Source organism: Aegilops tauschii, chromosome 5 (assembly GCF_002575655.3).
Source record: "Aegilops tauschii subsp. strangulata cultivar AL8/78 chromosome 5, Aet v6.0, whole genome shotgun sequence".
Classification (NCBI taxonomy): Eukaryota; Viridiplantae; Streptophyta; class Magnoliopsida; order Poales; family Poaceae; genus Aegilops; species Aegilops tauschii.
The window spans coordinates 97,400,896-97,418,504 of record NC_053039.3 but is presented as its reverse complement, the minus strand read 5'-3'; positions in this window follow the sequence as shown (position 1 = coordinate 97,418,504).

Here is a 17,609-nt window from a genome sequence, read left to right as displayed (position 1 = left end):
ATCGCCTCGGAATGCCGAGTGATTTTGTAATCGCTAAACTCATTCAGGCTTGATGTCTGAGCACTTCTGCTGGTGGTTTTGAACCTTGCTAGCCCTATTTGAACTTGGTTGCTTTATTTGAATGCAGTTGCTTTGTCTCTATTGTCTTCGGATTTTCTGACTTAAGCGAATCTAGGATCGCAGCAGAGTCTCCGAGTGAGAGGATTGCTCTTCAGTCGAAATAGACGTTGTACTTGCGGCATAGCTCAAAGTGCAATCGGACGTTGTATTTGTGGTGCAGCTCAGAGTTCAATCAGACATTGTACTTGTGGCACAGATCAAAGTGCGACCAGAGGTTGTACTTGTGGCACAGCTCAGAGTGCAACCAGATGTTGTACTTGTGGCACACCTCAGAGTGCAACCAGATGTTGTACTTGTGGCTCAGCTCAGAGTGCAACCCGACGTTGTACTTATGGTGTAGCCCAGAGTGCGACCAGGGCTTTGAGTGTGAGGGTTACTCTTCACTCAGAGTATGTTTTGAAACTTAGGCGAGTACGGGGTCACAGCTAAGCTTCCGAATGAGAGGTTTGCTCTTCACTCCGAATATGTTTTGAAATTTAGGTGAGTACGGGATCGCAGCTAAGCCCCCGAGTGAGAGGATTGCTCTTCACTTGGAGTATGTTTTGAAACTTAGGCGAGTACGGGGTTGAGGGAGCCCTAGACTAAGGGGTCCTCTGGCGTACGGCCTGTTATCTATGGGCCGGACTGACAGGCTATGAAGACATGAAGGCCGAAGACTGTACCCGTGTCTGGATAGGACTCTCCTTGGCGTGGAAGGCAAGCTTGGCAACCAACTATGAAGATTCCTTCTTATGTAACCGACTCTATGTAACCCTAGATCCCCCCGGTGTCTATATAAACCGGAGGGTGTAGTCCGAAAAGGATATACTCATTACCATAGTCATACATGCTAGGCTTCTGGGGTTTAGCCATTACGATCTCATGGTAGATCAACTCTTGTAATACTCATATTTATTAAGATCAATCAAGCAGGAAGTAGGGTATTACCTCCATAGAGAGGGCCCGAACCTGGGTAAACATCGTATCCCCCGTCTCCTTTAACCATCGACCTTAGACGCACAGTTCGGGACCCCCTACTCGAGATCCGCCGGTTTTGACTTCGACACTGGTGCTTTCATTGAGAGTTCCACTGTGTCGTCGACGAAAGGTTCGATGGCCCCTTCGATAGTCTATGGTGACGCTGTCCAAGGAGAAACCTTCCTCGCCGGACAGATTTTTGTATTCGGCGGCTTTGTACTGCGGGCCAACTCGCTTGGCTATCTGGAGCAGATCGATAGCTATGCCCCTGGCCACCAGGTCAGATTTGGAAGCTTGAACTATGTCGCGGATATCCGTGGAGACCTGATCTTCAACGGATTTGAGACCACGGCGATCGCTCCCCCTCGCTCCGAAGAACATGACTTAAATCTGTCATCGGACCATATTCAGGAGATGGTTCCTGTAACTGCTACGGCCTTAGATCCAGAGCAGATTGCGCCATCCGAAACTACAGAATCCGCGGCGTTGGAGCCACACACAGACTCAACACCTTGCAATGTCTGCGTCAACGGAATCCGGACTCGTCTCCGGCTATAAGTTCCAAACCACGCACGCCATTCGGGCGCAGAGCTAGATCGGTTATTGATCTTCGAGTTCAGCGCCACAGATATCTTCCAACACTCGCCCTTGGGTGATGTGCTAAATTCACTAAAAACCTGTCCTTGGCGGGGGACTCACAGCCGAACTATGTACGGAACTAGAGGCTGATAACGGAGAATTTCGCTTCCCACCCGCCACCCACTTCATAGCCACTGTCGAGGACTTAACCGACATCCTTGATTATGGCTCCAAAGACATCGACGGTATGGACGACGATGCCGACAAGGAGCAAGGCCAAGACCCACCATTCACTGGACGTTGGACGGCCACCTCTTCGTATGATGTGTAAATGGTTGACACACCTAAAAAGGCTAGCGACGATGACAAAGAAGATCCAATCGCGAATAAAACTTCTGAGACACAGTCCAAGCGTCGGCGCCCTAAACGCCGTTCTAAGTCACGTCGCTCAAAAGATAGCAACACTGGCACCGGAGAAAATAGTACTCCGGACGACGCCGAAAACAATGGAGACCCTGTTGGAGCAACATCCGAATAGGAGGAACAAGACAACGGGCAAGTTAACCCTGTTAAATAGGTCATGCCCAACGACCCGGATGACGATAGTTACCGTCCACTCTCCAAGGATGAGGAGAGCCTCGACAACGAGGATTTCATCATGCCGGAGGCACCCCTCGAACGCTTCAAGCGCCAGCTAATAGCTACTGCAAGAAGCCTGAAGAAAAAGTAGCAGGAGCTTCAAGCTGATCAAGACCTACTGATTGACAGATGGACTGATGTCCTCGCAGCCGAAGAATACAGCCTCAAGTGTCCAGCCAAGAGTTACCCGAAACGCAGACTGCTACCTCAGTTCGATGAGGAGGCGCCGGAGCCCATACCTCCCTCGCGCAATGCGGAGCGACCACTGCGTGGTCGGGATAAAACGGCAACTCATGCCGAACACCAGCCCGCCCCACCGCCTCGTCAAAACAGAGACAAAACAGCTCGGGACTATACATACGACCTTCGGCAGGACCTGGACAGTAGAGCAGGACACACCAGATAAATCTACGGATCGCGAGGACGCTTTTCGACTCGCGATGACGGCTACCTATTCGGACGTGACAAACCTAGTCACGCCCGGGCCGATAACCGCAGGCGGACTTCATTGGAGGTGCGCCGCGACGCGGCCTGATATAGAGGCGCCGCACACCCTCTTTGCTTCACAGACGAAGTAATGGATCATGAATTCCCGGGTTCAAGCCCGTCAATATTGAATCATACGACGGAACAACCGATCCCACGGTATGGATCGAGGATTTTATTCTCCACATCCATATGGCCCGAGGAGATGATCTCCATGCCATCAAATACCTCCCACTAAAACTAAAAGGGCCAGCCAGACACTGGTTAAATAGCCTGCCTGAAAATTCCATCGGCAGCTGGGAGAACTTGGAAGAAGATTTTCTTGACAACTTCCAAGGTACTTATGTCCGGCCACCAGATGCTGATGACCCAAGTCACATAGTCCAACAGCCTAGAGAATCAGCCAGAAAATTCTGGACTAGGTTGCTAACCAAGAAGAACCAAATAGTTGACTGTCCGAATGTCGAGGCCCTAGCGTCCTTTAAACATAGCATTCGTGACGAATGGCTCACCCACCACCTCGGCCAAGAAAAGCCGAAGTCTATCGAAGCCCTCACGACACTCATGAACCGCTTTTGCGCGGGTGAAGACAGTTGGTTGGCTCGTAGTAAAAACATAGCCAACGAGGGAGGCCCCCCCGAGGCCAAAAATAGCACCGGCAAGATCCGGCGCAGTAGACACAAACACCAAAGTAATGACGATAAAACCGATGACACTGCAGTTCATGCCGGATTCAGTGGCTCCAAGTCCGGCCAGCAAAAGAAACCTTATAAAAGGAACAGCGAGGAACCATCCAGCTTGGACTGCATACTCGATCGTCCGTGCCAGATACAAGGCACCCCAGACAAACAGGCCAATCATACCAACAGAGATTTCCGGGTTTTCAAGCAAGCCAGCAAGTCAAATACCGAGAGCAAGGAAATGGGATCGCAAAGCGAGGACGACGACGAAGAGCCCCGGCAGCCGAACACTGGGCGGCAGATGAAATTTCCCCCTCAAGTCAAAACGGTGAACATGATATATGCTACACACATACCCAAAAGGGAGCGCAAGCGCGCACTCAGGGACGTTTATGCGGCAGAGCCAGTCGCCCAAAAATTCAATCTGTGGTCGTCATTTCCGATCACCTTTGATCGTCGAGATCATCCAACTAGTATCCGTCATGGCGGTTCGGCCGCACTAGTCCTTGACCCAATCATCGACGGATTTCACCTAACACGAGTCCTAATGGACGGCGGTAGCAACCTCAACCTGGTCTATCAGGATAAAGTGCGCAAAATGGGCATTAATCCATCTCGAATAAAGCCCACAAAGACTACCTTTAAAAGGAGTCATACTAGGCATAGAGGCCCGTTGTACGGGCTCAATCACGCTGGAGGTGGTCTTCGGTTCCCTGGACAACTTCCGAAGCGAAGAGCTAATCTTCGATATCGTCCCCTTCCGCAACGGCTACCACGGACTGCTCGGACGAACCACGTTTACTAGATTCAACGCGGTGCCACACTATGCTTATCTCAAGCTCAAGATGCCCGGTCCACGCGGTGTCATAACAGTCAAAGGAAACACGGAACGCTCCCTCCGTACTGAGGAGCACATAGCCGCCCTAGCAGCAGAGGTACAGAACGGCCTTCTCAAGCAGAACTGTAATCCGGCTGTCGAGCCCCTGGACATCGTTAAGAGGGTCCGGACGACACTACAACAGGACAATTCGGCTTGTCAAGAGCTTGATTAGCAATTCAGCCTCCGTCGCAGCCCCGATAAGGGAGTGGCACTCGTACCACGCGTACATAACTACGCGCCCAAAAACCCATGGATATGGACGGAGGCATAGCTAGCTCATGATCCACAGTGCGGCTTGACGGACCCCAGGATTCGCGTACCTTTTCTTTTCCATTTCAGGTCCTTTCTCTCTTTTCAAGGTTTCTTCTGACAACCCGTTTTTCGGACACACCAAGGAGGCAAGGAGCTTTGGCGCACAAGGGAACCCCCAGGTGGCCTCTGTTAACGATTGCTATACCTGTTTTACATACCCGCACGCAGCTCGCACTTGGTCTTGGCATGTTAAATAGCCTTTTTTGCTTATCATATTACATGTACAAACATGCCTCGACGTATTAATCACATTACAAAAATAAGGGGCAGCGTCAGTTTATTACTTAATCTTCCCCTTTTTCCTTTGTATTTATTACTCGTTCACGCGTACATGCTGGTATATTACTGCGCTAGGGGCTTCATCATGCCCCGCATTACGACAACAAAAGTCTGAACACTTTTACAGTACAGTTTGGCACCCCGAACTTATACATGATATGCATCGGCTTCGAATCATGTCTTTGGTCAATAGTTGGGTTGCCCGGCTCTTGTGATTGCTACCTTACGTTCCGCTATATCGGCTAGGGTAGTAAAGGGAGAACTACTGCAATTGTGTCCCGGTTCTTCTGGACGAGCACCTCAGTAGAGAAAGCCGAAAACTGACTATCATGATGTGGCGAGAGCTGGTCAGCTGTTCGAGAGGTCTCAAATCCCTAGAGGTTTTTTCTGCCTTATGCGAGGAATCGGTTTTCTCCGATTAGGTGTGTATAACGCCCCTAGTTCGGCCTTCCGAACACCAGGGGCTTCACCGAAATTTTCGTGGTCAAACTCCTATGGCTAAGTGAGGGCAATAAAGGCCACATAGTCTGATTGCCTTGTTCGTTGCGCTAAACACCTCCTTTAAGGACCAAAATGTGGATTAAAGAGTGTTTAGATTTATCCCGAACACCCTCGTACTATCTACATGGGGGCAGAAGCCGACGACTGGTCAACCCTCAGATTTTAATAAACGGCCGCATGGGAGGTAAAATTTAATCACAAGCATCATATTGCATACCGATCTTGTTTCATATTACAGGACAACCTGACTGTTTTCATGGGAATATCACGTCCTTCGCACATTGCTCCGCCACAAGGCGGGATCCCTCCAGGACAACGTCGAAATGCAGCTCGGGTCGATGATGCTCCTTGCCCTCAGGTGGCCCTTCGGTCATCCACTTCTTGGCATCCATCTTCGCCCAGTGCGTCTTGACGCCCGCGAATGCCATCCGTGCACCCTCAATGCAGACCGACCGCTTCACGACTTCAAGCCATGGGCAGGCACTCACAAGCCGATTCACAAGTCCAAAGTAGTTGCCGGGCACGGGCTCAGCAGGCCACAGCCGGACTATCAGGTTCTTCATGGCTAACTCGGCCAACTTGTGCAGCTCGACCAGCTGTTTCAATTGGTCGCTAAAGGGCACCGGATGTTCTGGTCCAAGATATTGGGACCAGAACAGCTTCTCCGTAGACATCCCTTCTTCGCCCCGATAGAACTCGGCAGCATCTGATACGCTGCGCGGCAGATCGGTAAACACCCCTGGAAAACATAAGTTCGGGTAAGTACAAGGACTGTTTCCTTTGCATACTTGCCCTGCATAGTGAAAGGCTTACCCGTCGCAATCTTCTTGGCCGCCTAGATTTCCTGGAGGGCGCTCTGGGCTTTGGCTCGAGCATCTTGCGCGCTCTGGCGGGCCTTCGCAAGTTCGGACTCTTGTGTCTTAGAATCACGCTCCAAGGACTCGTACTTCTTGACGGTGTCCTGGAGCTCTTGCTGAACCTTGCTGACCCTGGCCTCGTGCTTTTCACGCGCGGCACGTTCCTTGGCCGCTTTTTCTTCGGCCTCGGATGACGCCTTTTTGAGGGCCGCCACCTCGGTCGTGGCCCCTAGTAAAGTTCATGACACTTTAGTCAGCTTGAACCATTTATCCTTCTTAAATGTACCCGCAGGTTACTGTATTCCTTGGTTATCCTCCAGCTGCTTCTTCACGAGGCCGAGCTCTTCCTCGGCCCGCTCCAGTTTCTGCTTTAGTTCGGAGACCTCCGTGGTTTGAGCGGTAGCAGCCCGCAACGAGGGCTGCTTATTCACATAGACACCTTATGTTAGACTCCTGCGAAAATCACTTTTGATCCTCTGTTTGGCTTTTTCTTTTCTGACACCGAACAGAGCACCAGGGGCTACTGTCTATGCTGTGATATTCTTATTACAATTACACTACTCACCTCAAAGCCTGTTAGAAGGCTAGCGCAGGCTTCGGTCAGTTCGTTTTTGGTGGACTGAACCTTTTTTATCACCGTACCCATATGGGCATGGTGCTCATCCACAATGGAGGCGCCTTGCAGCGCTTCCAGTAGATGATCCGGTGCCTCCGGTTGGACAGAGGTCACCGGCGGCACACCCCCTCTTTTCGGGAAAAGCCGTTCGCCGGACTCTGGAGCCGTATAGGTCTCCAGAATAGATTCCGGACGAGGATCGAATAGAACTCGGCCCGTATCATCCGTCTCCATAGGGGCTTTTCCCCCATGTGTCCGGCGGCCCGGGAGTCATCGTGGGAGGCCACCCTGATGATCTCCGGAACTTTCCCCCGGTCTGAGGAGGTCCTTTGGGACACCCCCTCATCATCACCCTTGGCCGAGGGAGAATAAGCAGGCGGCGGTGACATGCTGGCCCTCTCCTTTGGGTCCAGCGAACCTTTGGATGAAGATCGCGGAGAACTGTCCCGGGCCGGACTGCAATAACGTGATTCAAACATAGCAATATTACAAGGCGGAAAGGCCAGACATTTGGGTGTGCATAAAGATTTTGATACTTACGATGCGGCATGATGCTTGGTCCTGGGAGGTCGCTCCGGACTGCTATCGACGTCCCACGCGGGGTTATCCGTGAGGGAGCCTTTCCCCCTCTTGGGCGCCTTCGCCTCCAGGTTCGTGGAGGCCACTCTCTTCTTCCTCCTCGTCGTCATCATCTTCGGCGGACGAAGAGTGAGTCTCGTCTTCGGACATCACGTCCGAAGCAGCTTTTCGGCGAGGGCACCTCCGGGCCCATTTGGCCGCTTTCTTGGCCGTCTTCTCCGGCACATCATAAGGTGCTGAAACAACATTTTCGTCAGTAATGGGAATTGTGGGTCTTCGGGCAGCAGAGCCGGACAGTTAATCCCCCCTGCTACCTCGATCCAGGCCTGAAACATGGATAGGAAGGCTTAGGCTTTTTCCTCAAAACATGCTAGTAAAGGGTATACCTTGAAAACATGAACTTACCAAATTAGCCTGGCGTTTTAAGCTGAGCCCGCGATCCTCGGTCATGGGCGGTGGTGTCTCGCCGGCCTTAAAGAGCACTTTCTAGATGTCTTCGTGCATTGTGACGAAGAGCTCTAGTAGTGTCTGGTGCTTGGCCAGATTGTACTCCCACAGACAGCAAGTCCGGTGTTGGCACAGAAGGACCCGACGAACGAGCATGGCCTGGGTCACTTTGACAAGCTTGATTTTCCTGTCTATCATGTTCTGAACGCACGTCTGGACCCCAGTAAGCTCGTCCGAGGGACCCCAGGTTAGGCCCCTCTCTTGCCAGGAGGTGAGCCGCATCGGGATTCCGAATCAGAATTCGGGGGCCGCCGCCCAGTCAGTGTCCCGCGGCTCGGTGATGTAGAACCAACCCGATGGCTACCCCTTCACCGTCTCCGTGAAGGAGCCTTTGGGCCAGGTAACATTGGGCATCTTGCCCACCATGGCGCCTCCGCACTCTGCTTGTTGACTGCTCACCACCTTCGGCTTCACATTGAAGGTCTTCAGCCATAGGCCGAAATGAGGTGGGATGCAGAGAAAGGCCTCGCACACGACAATGAATGCCGTGATGTTGAGAATGAAGTTAGGGGCTAGGTCATGGAAGTCTAGCCCGTAGTAAAACATCAGTCCGCGGACGAACGGGTGGAGAGGGAATCCCAGCCCACGGACAAAATGTGTGAGAAACACAACACTCTCATGGGGCTCTGGAGTAGGGACGATATGTCCTTTGACCGGGAGTCGGTGAGCGATCTCCTTGGCCAGGTATCCAGCCTCCCAGAGCTCCTTGATGTCCTTCTTCTTAACGGAGGAGGCCATCCACTTGCCTCCAGCTCCAGATCCGGACATGTTTGGAGTACTTTCTCGAATGAGGAAAAGCTAAAGCTTGGGCGCTGGAGCACAAGGACGGAAAGGCTGAAGAAGAGAAAGGGTGTGGGTGAAGAAAGAAATCCTTATCCCCTTATAAAGGCCGCGAATATCAAGCGCCTCCCCACTCGCCCTAAAAGCTCGCCTATTCCCAAGGCCTGTGTAAACGGCACGGTTGGGTTACCCATACCCGCATTGATGAGAATCCCACGATAAGTGGGCACGATCTCTGCTTTGGCAATACATGCCAATGGCAACCGCGTCTCGGAACATGGAGCGGCGAACACAAAAACGGTTTGGAATAATGACCGGTCAGATGTAATGTTGTGCTACAAAAAGTTGTCAGTGGATGGGACTCGTGTAAAATTATACTCTCTGCGGTTGTGTATGGTGTGTGTGACTGGTCCGGATACTATCATCGCATCCGAAGACTATCCTGGAGTTCGGAAAGGGGAACCCGCCTTGCAATGCCGAAGAAAATCTGCACGCCGGACTCCTCGTCATTGAAGCCAGGTTCAGGGGCTACTGAGGGAGTCCTGGACTAAGGGGTCCTCGGGCGTCCGGCCTGTTATCTATGGGCCGGACTGATGGGGTGTGAAGACATGAAGGCCGAGGACTGTACCCGTGTTTGGATAGGACTCTCCTTGGCGTGGAAGGCAAGCTTGGCGACCAACTATGAAGATTCCTTCTTATGTTACCGACTCTATGTAACCCTAGATCCCCCCGGTGTCTATATAAACCGGAGGGTGTAGTCCGAAAAGGATATACTCATTACCATAGTCATACAGGCTAGGCTTCTAGGGTTTAGCCATTATGATCTCGTGGTAGATCAACTCTTGTAATACTCATATTCATCAAGAACAATCAAGCAGGAAGTAGGGTATTACCTCCATGGAGAGGGCCCGAACCTGGGTAAACATCGTGTCCCCCGTCTCCTGTAACCATCGACCTTAGACGCACAGTTTGGGACCCCCTACCCGAGATGCGCCGGTTTTGACACCGACAAGGGTCGCAACTAAGATTTTGAGTGAGAGGGTTGTTCTTCACTCGGAATATGTTTTGAAACTTAGGCGAGTACGGGATCGCGGCTAAGCCTCCGAGTGAGAGGATTGCTCTTCACTCGGAGTATGTTTTGAAACTTAGGTGAGTACGGGATCGCAGCTAAGCCTTCGAGTGGGAGGATTGCTCTTCACTCGGAGTATGTTTTAAAACATAGGCGAGTACGGGGTCGCAGCTAAGCTTCCGAATGAGAGGATTGCTCTTCACTCGGAGTATGTTTTGAAATTTAGGCGAGTATGGGGTCATAGCTAAGCTTCTGAATGGGAGGATTGCTCTTCACTCGGAGTATGTTTTCAAACTTAGGCGAGTACGGGGTCGCGGCTAAGGATCCGAATGAGAGGATTGCTCTTCACTCGGAGTATGTTTTGAAACCTAGGCGAGTATGACGTCACAGCTAAGCCCCCAAGTGAGAGGATTGCTCTTCACTCGGAGTATGTTTTGAAACTTAGGCAAGTACAGGATCGCAGCTAAGCCCCCGAGTGAGAGGATTGCTCTTCACTAGGAGTATGTTTTGAAACTTAGGCGAGTACGGGATCGCAGCTAAGCCCCCGAGTGAGAGGATTGCTCTTCACTCAGAGTGTGTTTTTGAAACTTAGGCGAATCGGGTTCGTGGCTAAGCCCCCGAGTGAGAGGATTGCTCTTCACCCGGAGTGTGTTTTTGAAACTTAGGCGAATCGGGTTCGCAGCTAAGCCCCTAAGTGAGAGGATTGGTCTTCACTCGGAGTATGTTTTGAAACTTAGGCGAGTATAGGATCGCAGCTAAGCCCCCAGGTGAGAGGATTGCTCTTCACTCGGAGTTTGTTTTTGAAACTTAGGCGAATTTGGTTTCCGGCTATGCCCCCGAGTGAGAGGATTGCTCTTCACTCGGAGTGTGTTTTTGAAACTTAGGTGAATCGCGTTCGCAGCTAAGCCCCCGAGTGAGAGGATTGCTCTTCACTCGGAGTATGTTTTGAAACTTAGGCGAGTACGGGATCGCCGCTAAGCCCCCGTGGGAGAGGATTGCTCTTCACTCGGAGTGTGTTTTTGAAACTTAGGCGAATGGGGTTTGCAGCTAAGCCCCCGAGTGAGAGGATTGCTCTTCACTTGGAGTGTGTTTTTGAAACATAGGCGAATCGGGTTCGCAGCTAAGCCACCCACTGGGGATTTGAACACATATGTTTATGCGAAAACAATCATTGGGATACTGCGAAAATCATTTCTTTGATAAACAAACTGAAGGATTCTTATTACAACTCGTCGACCTGAGCGTTTAGGTATAAAAGTGGTGGAGCAGATCCGCGTTCCAAGAGCATGGTTCGCCTTTCTTCTTGGCTACGTCGTAAAGATGATATGCCCCATTGAGGAGCACCTTGGTGATGATGAAGGGTCCTACCCAAGCAGGGCAAGCTTGTGAGGCCTCTGCTGATGCACTCGGAGCACAAGGTCTCCTTCCTAAAATGCTCAACACCTCTGACGTTTCTGGTGTGGAATCGATGGAGGTCTTGCTGATAAATTGTCGAGCTGATCAGCGCCATCTCTCATTCTTCCTCTACAAGGTGGATGGCATCCTGACGTGCTTGTTTTGCTTCAGGCTCTGAGAAAAGTTCCACTCCAGGAGCATTGTGCAGGAAATCACTCGGAAGTACGGCTTCAGCCCCGTATACCATGAAGAAAGGAGTTCTGTTAATTGACCGGTTACGAGTCGTCCTTAATCCCCATAGAACAGATGGTAACTTAGTCACCCAAGCTCCAGCTGCATGCTTGAGGTCACGCATCCATCGAGGTTTCAAACCTTGAAGGATCGGACCATTTGCTCTTTTAGCCTGCCCATTCGACTGCGGGTGCGCAACGGATGCGTAGTAAACCCGAGTGCCTTGGGAAGTACAGTATGCTCTGAACTCATCGGAATCAAAGTTTGATCAGTTATCCATAATGATGCTGTCAAGGACTCCGTACCGAAACATCAATTCTTTGATGAAGCTAATGGCTGTGCTTGAGTCAAGATTCTTGATTGGTTTTGCTTCAATCCACTTAGTGAATTTGTCGACTACGAGCAAATAGGTGAATCCACTTCTACTAGTCCTCAAGGGCCCAACCATGTCCAGTCCCCACACAGCAAATGGCCAGACGAATGGGATAGTCTTCAAGGCCAATGCAGGTTTGTGGGACATGTTCGAGTAAAACTGGCAGCCTTCACACTTCTCAACAATATCCTTTGCCATCTATTCGCCCATGGCCAGTAAAATCCAGCTCGGTATGCTTTAGCCATGATGGTCCGAGAGGATGCATGGTCACCACAGGCCCCCGAGTGAATCTTGTTTAACATCAGGCGACCCTCTTTCGGGGAGATACACCGCTGAGCCACACCAGTAACGCTTTCTTTGAAGAGTTGCCCACTTATTACTATGAAGGCCTTAGACCTGCGAACGATCTGACGAGCCTCATCTTCATCTTCTGGAAGCTCCTGTCTAAGCAGGTATGCAATGTATGGCACTGTCCAGTCGGGGGTGATTACTAAAACTTCCATGATCAGGTTGACCACCATTGGTACCTCAACTTCAGTCGGATTGGTTGAACTTATCGGTTGAGGGGGCTCCTCTGTAAAGGGATCTTCTTAAACTGACAGGGTGTGGAGATGCTCCAAAAACACATTACTGGGAATAGGCTTCTGAGTGGAACCTATCTTTGCCAGATCATCAGCTGCTTGATTCTTGATACGGGGTATGTGGTGGAGCTCTAACCCTTCAAACTTCTTCTATTTTCCTCATTCCATTGTAGTAACTAGTCATGGCAGGGCTCCTAATATCCCACTCCTTTCATTACCTGATTGACCACCAAATTTGAGTCGTCGTAAAACATCAGGCGACGGACGCCGAGTGAGATGGCCATACGCAACCCATAGAGAAGTGCTTCATACTCAGCCTCATTGTTTGAGGAGTCGAAGTGAATCTGGAGGACGTAACTGAGCTTGTCGCCTCTTGGGGATACCGGGACCACTCCGGCACCAGAACCATTCAACATCTTGGAACCATCAAAGAACATAGTCCAATGTTCCGAGTGAACTTGAGTCGGCTGCTGCTACTCAATCCACTCGGCCAAGAAATCTGCTATTGCCTGGGACTTGATCACCTTTTTTGCTTCGAACCTGATATCCAAAGGAAGGAGTTCAATCACCCATTTGGCCACTCGACCGGTTGCATCTCGATTGTTAAATATTTCTGATAATGGAGCGTCGCTGACGACTGAAACCGGGTGGTCTAAGAAGTAATGTGCAACTTTCTTCGTGGTCAAATAAATCCCGTAGACAAGCTCCTGGTAATGCGGATACCTTTGCTTGGACAGAGTCAATACTTCAGAAATGTAGTACACTAGGCATTGAACTTGTAGGCTTTTCCTTCTTCTTCCCGCTCGACTAGGAGCACTGTGCTGACAAATTGTCCAGTGGCTGCGATATACAACAATAGAGACTCTTTGCCGATTGGAGCAGCTAGCACCGGATGGTGGAAAGCAGGGCTTTGAGTTCTACAAACGCTGCTTTAGCTTCGGGAGTCCACTCGAACTTATCAGACTTTTTCATCAGTCGGTAAAGAGGCAATGCCTTTTCATCGAGACGGGAGATGAATCGACTCAATGCAGCCAAACAACCAGTAAGCTTCTGAACATCATGCACATGCACAAGGCGTTTCATTCGGAGAATTGCTCCAATCTTTTCCAGGTTTGCATCGATCCCTCGTTGGGAAACGAGAAAACCGAGTAACTTTCCGCCTGGGACTCCCAATGTGCACTTCGAAGGATTGAGCTTGATATCATATCTTCTTATGTTGGCAAATGTTTCCGCGAGGTCAGCCAGTAGGTCAGAACCTTTGCGTTACTTGACCACTATATCACCCATGTACGCTTCCACGTTCCAACTAATTTGAGTGAGCACGCACTTCTGAATCATGTGCATGAATGTGGCACCGGCATTCTTGAGGCCGAAGGGCATGGTAACATAGCAAAAAAAAACCGAATCAGGTGATGAAGGCCATCTTTATTTCATCAGGTCCATACAGTCGGATCTGATGGTACCCGGAATACGCGTCCAAGAAGGACAAACGCTCACACCCCGCAGTTGAGTCGACAATCTGGTCAATGCGGGGGGTGAGGAAAGTTATCTTTCAGGCAGGCCCGATTGATGTGCTTGAAGTCGATACACATATGGAGTGAATCATCTTTCTTGGGGACCATGACGACATTGGCGAGCCACTCGGAGTGGTATATCTCACGGATGAACTCAGCTGCCAGAAGCCGAGCCACCTCTTCGCCAATTTTCTTCCTCTTCTCCACGGCGGACCGATGGAGGTGTTCCTTGATGGGTTTTTCTTTCGGGTCGACATGCAAACGGTGCTTAGCCAACCCCCTGTGTACACCTGGCATGTCTGTTGGTTTCCATGCGAAGATGTCTCAGTTCTCACGGAGGAACTGGTTGAGCGCTTCTTCCTATTTGCTGTCGAGTGTTGTTGAGATGTGAGTCGGAGCAGCATTGGGATCCTCCGAGTGAATATGGACAGACTTTGTCTCTCCTGCCAACTGAAATGCGAACTCAGAAGCATGCTTCTTTGCTCGCAACAAATCACTCGGGTCTGCATTCTTCTTGTATTCTTCCATCTCTACTGCTGCCATTTGCTCGTCGGCAATCTTCGAGCCCTTCTAGAGGCACTCTTCTACTCTTTGCCGACTCCCTGTGACTGTGATCACGCCTCTGGGCCCAGGCATCTTCAACTTAAGGTATACATGACATGGTCGAGCCATGAAACGAGCATATGCGGGCCTGCCTAGAATAGCATGGTAGGCACTGTGAAAATCCACCACCTCAAACGTCAACTTCTCCTTGCGGTAATTCTTGGAATCACCAAAAACCACATCAAGAGCAATCTGTCTGAGTGACTTTGCCTTTTTCTGGGATTAACGCCGTGGAACTGCATGTTACTCTCACTGAGTTTGGACATCGGAATGCCCATCCCCTGGAGGGCCTCAGCGTACAGAATGTTCAATCCACTGCCACTATCCATAAGGACCTTAGTCAGTCGGGTGCCCCAACACCACAAAAAAAGACACATCCGTGACATTTTGGGCCGAACGATTTTTTTTGTCATGCTTATGACACTTCTATGATGATAATTGTGACAAAACCCGGTATCATCATAGATGTGGTGGGCTCCTACTTCTATGACAAAAAATCATGACAGAAAATGGGCTTTTCGTCCTAGGCGGGTCGGAGACGTAGCTGCATGACATTCTTTGGGCCGTCCATGATGAAAAAAACCATGGTAGAAGTGAGGGCGAGGAAAATATCGGGGAGTTCCCGGTTACGGTGGGTGGTCGGGGCCGAGCGATGCACGGAGGTTCGCGCGTTTCTCTCGTACATGTACGCGCATGTGTGCGAGGCGTTGCGCTCTAATTGAACCCGAGCGAGGCATTGGGCTCTAACTGAACCCGAGCGATTGCACTAGCTACGTTAATGAACCCCGATCGATCCCTTGCTGTTAACTGAACCCGAGTGATTCCTTCGCTACTGCTGCTAACTGAAGCCGATCGAACCCTCGTGCCTCCTTACCTTGATGAACAGTGAGCGTTGTTGGGGGGGGGGGGTTTGGATGAACAATTCCCGGTGAGGGTTGGATGAACAGGACCCCGTGGTAGTAGAGGTCAATGCCGCTGGATGAACAGGACCCCGATCAAGCTAGTTGGGGGTGGATGAACAGGACGACGTGGAGGGCTGGTTGAACAGTAGCCGGTGGAGGGCTGGATGAACAGTAGCCCATGGAGGGGTGGTTGAACAGGACCCCGCGGAGAGGGCTGGTTGAATAGTAGTCGGTGGAGGAGCGGTGGAGGCTGGATGAACGGGAGCACGTGGTTGAATAGTCGCAGGTTGAGGCTGGAGGAGGTCGACGGTGGATGAACAGTAGCCCGTGGAGGCAGTCGACGGTGGAGATGAAAAGTATCCCATGGAATCGCGTTTTGCCGTACGCCACACCCCTCCCGATGAACAGGACCCCCGTTTCGACTGTAGCACTCCAACACAAGTCTGTTTCCTCCGTTTTGCAGTACTCCACACCCCTCTCGATCAACAGGACCCTGTTTTGACCGTAGCAGGTCCAAGAGAAGTCTGTTTCCTCCGTTTTGCAGTACGCCAGACCCCTCCCGACGAGCAGAATAATAGGGGGTCTGGGTGAGTAGATGGATGGCCTGGCTAGCGGTGGGAGTAGTAGGGGGCGGTGAGGCCTCCGTGGCAGCACAACCGGCCACGGGAGGCAGGAGCAGGCGGCGCGACCGGCGCTGGTTTGGGCAGCTGGAGCAAGAAGACCAGAGGTTGAAGAAGCAGTACGGTCGTTGGATGGACATCATACGGTCACTGGAGCTAGAATCGTTCATATTGACTAAGATGACAAAGCCCTCCGTCCGCGTCAACTTAGTAGGCCCACAAGTCAGCCTCCCACTATGGTGGGTCCCAGCTAGCAGGGGGAGTATTCATTTTTTTGCGTGTAATAAGGAGGCACTTCCTTGCGTGCGAAGATATAGCTAGTGGGTCTGACCTGTCAGTGGGGGGAACATTTTTTTCATGAAATACAGAGGCCCTTCCGGTGGGTCCCACCTGTCAGGTGGAGGAATCATTATTTTGCGCGTAATGAGGAGGCATTTCCTTGCGTGCGGCCGTGGACCCAGCTGTCAGCCTCTCCACATACAGTCCAGTTCCGATGGATGTCGTTCATTGACCAGGTGGACCACGCTGCGCCGAGAGGATCAAGGCGGTGGACGACGGCGAGGCCTAGGAAGGGAACGACATGGAGCCAGGGAAGACTCGGTAGTTGTTTCCCATGCGGAGGGGAGTACGAGGGTTTACTTGTTCGTCTGCTGTCGCCGGAGAATAACAACAGGTGTGGGTGAGTAGAGGGATGGCTTGGCCAGCGATGGGAGTATGGTGGGGCGGTGAGGCCTGCGGGACAGCACAGCCGACCACGAGAGGAGGGAGCAGGCAGTCCCGTCGGCGCTTGTTTGAGTGGCTGGAGCAGGAAGAGCAGAGATTGAAGAAGCATGACGGCCGTTGGATGGACATCCAATAGTCACTACTCTCGTGTGTTGACTAAGTTGACATGGCGTTGCATGTGCGTCAACCTTTTTTTAGGAAAGCGTATGTGTCAACCTATAGTAGGCGCACAAGTCAGCCTCAAATGTGTGGAAAACAACATACAACCCATCTGCCATTATTTCTAATAATTTACAGCCCATTCGCTAATTCTTAAGGATTTTTTGGAGCCCATCTTTTCTTTGGTAGCATTAAAGCCCATAATGTGGCCACGGTTAAAAATTATATGAAATTTTGCATATTTCGGTGCGCTCAACTGTTTTTAATCCCGACATTTCGAGTCACATTCAAACTAATTTGAAAAATAAATTCATATCAATATAAAATCCAAATAATTGTCCACGCATATAAATCAATGGAATTTAAAAATCTCGAAATGAAAAAAGAAGAAATTTGAAACTTATTGCCGGTTTGATTTGTTTTCGAAATGTAAAGCCCATTTCTCATTACAGATAGCCCATTTTCTCGTCTTGAAAGATTTGCAGCCCAGCAGGGCTGACAAAGCAAGTAGGCCTCGGTAGGGTATTCTGCAAAAGAGCAAAAAAACTAGGCTAGCCATTTTCAGAAAGAAAATAAACTACTGGGCTGGTCTTGTGGCAAACATAAAAGAAAAGGCTGGCTAGACGTCTAGAGTGCCCCGCACAGCCCAGTTGACACCCAGCTTTCA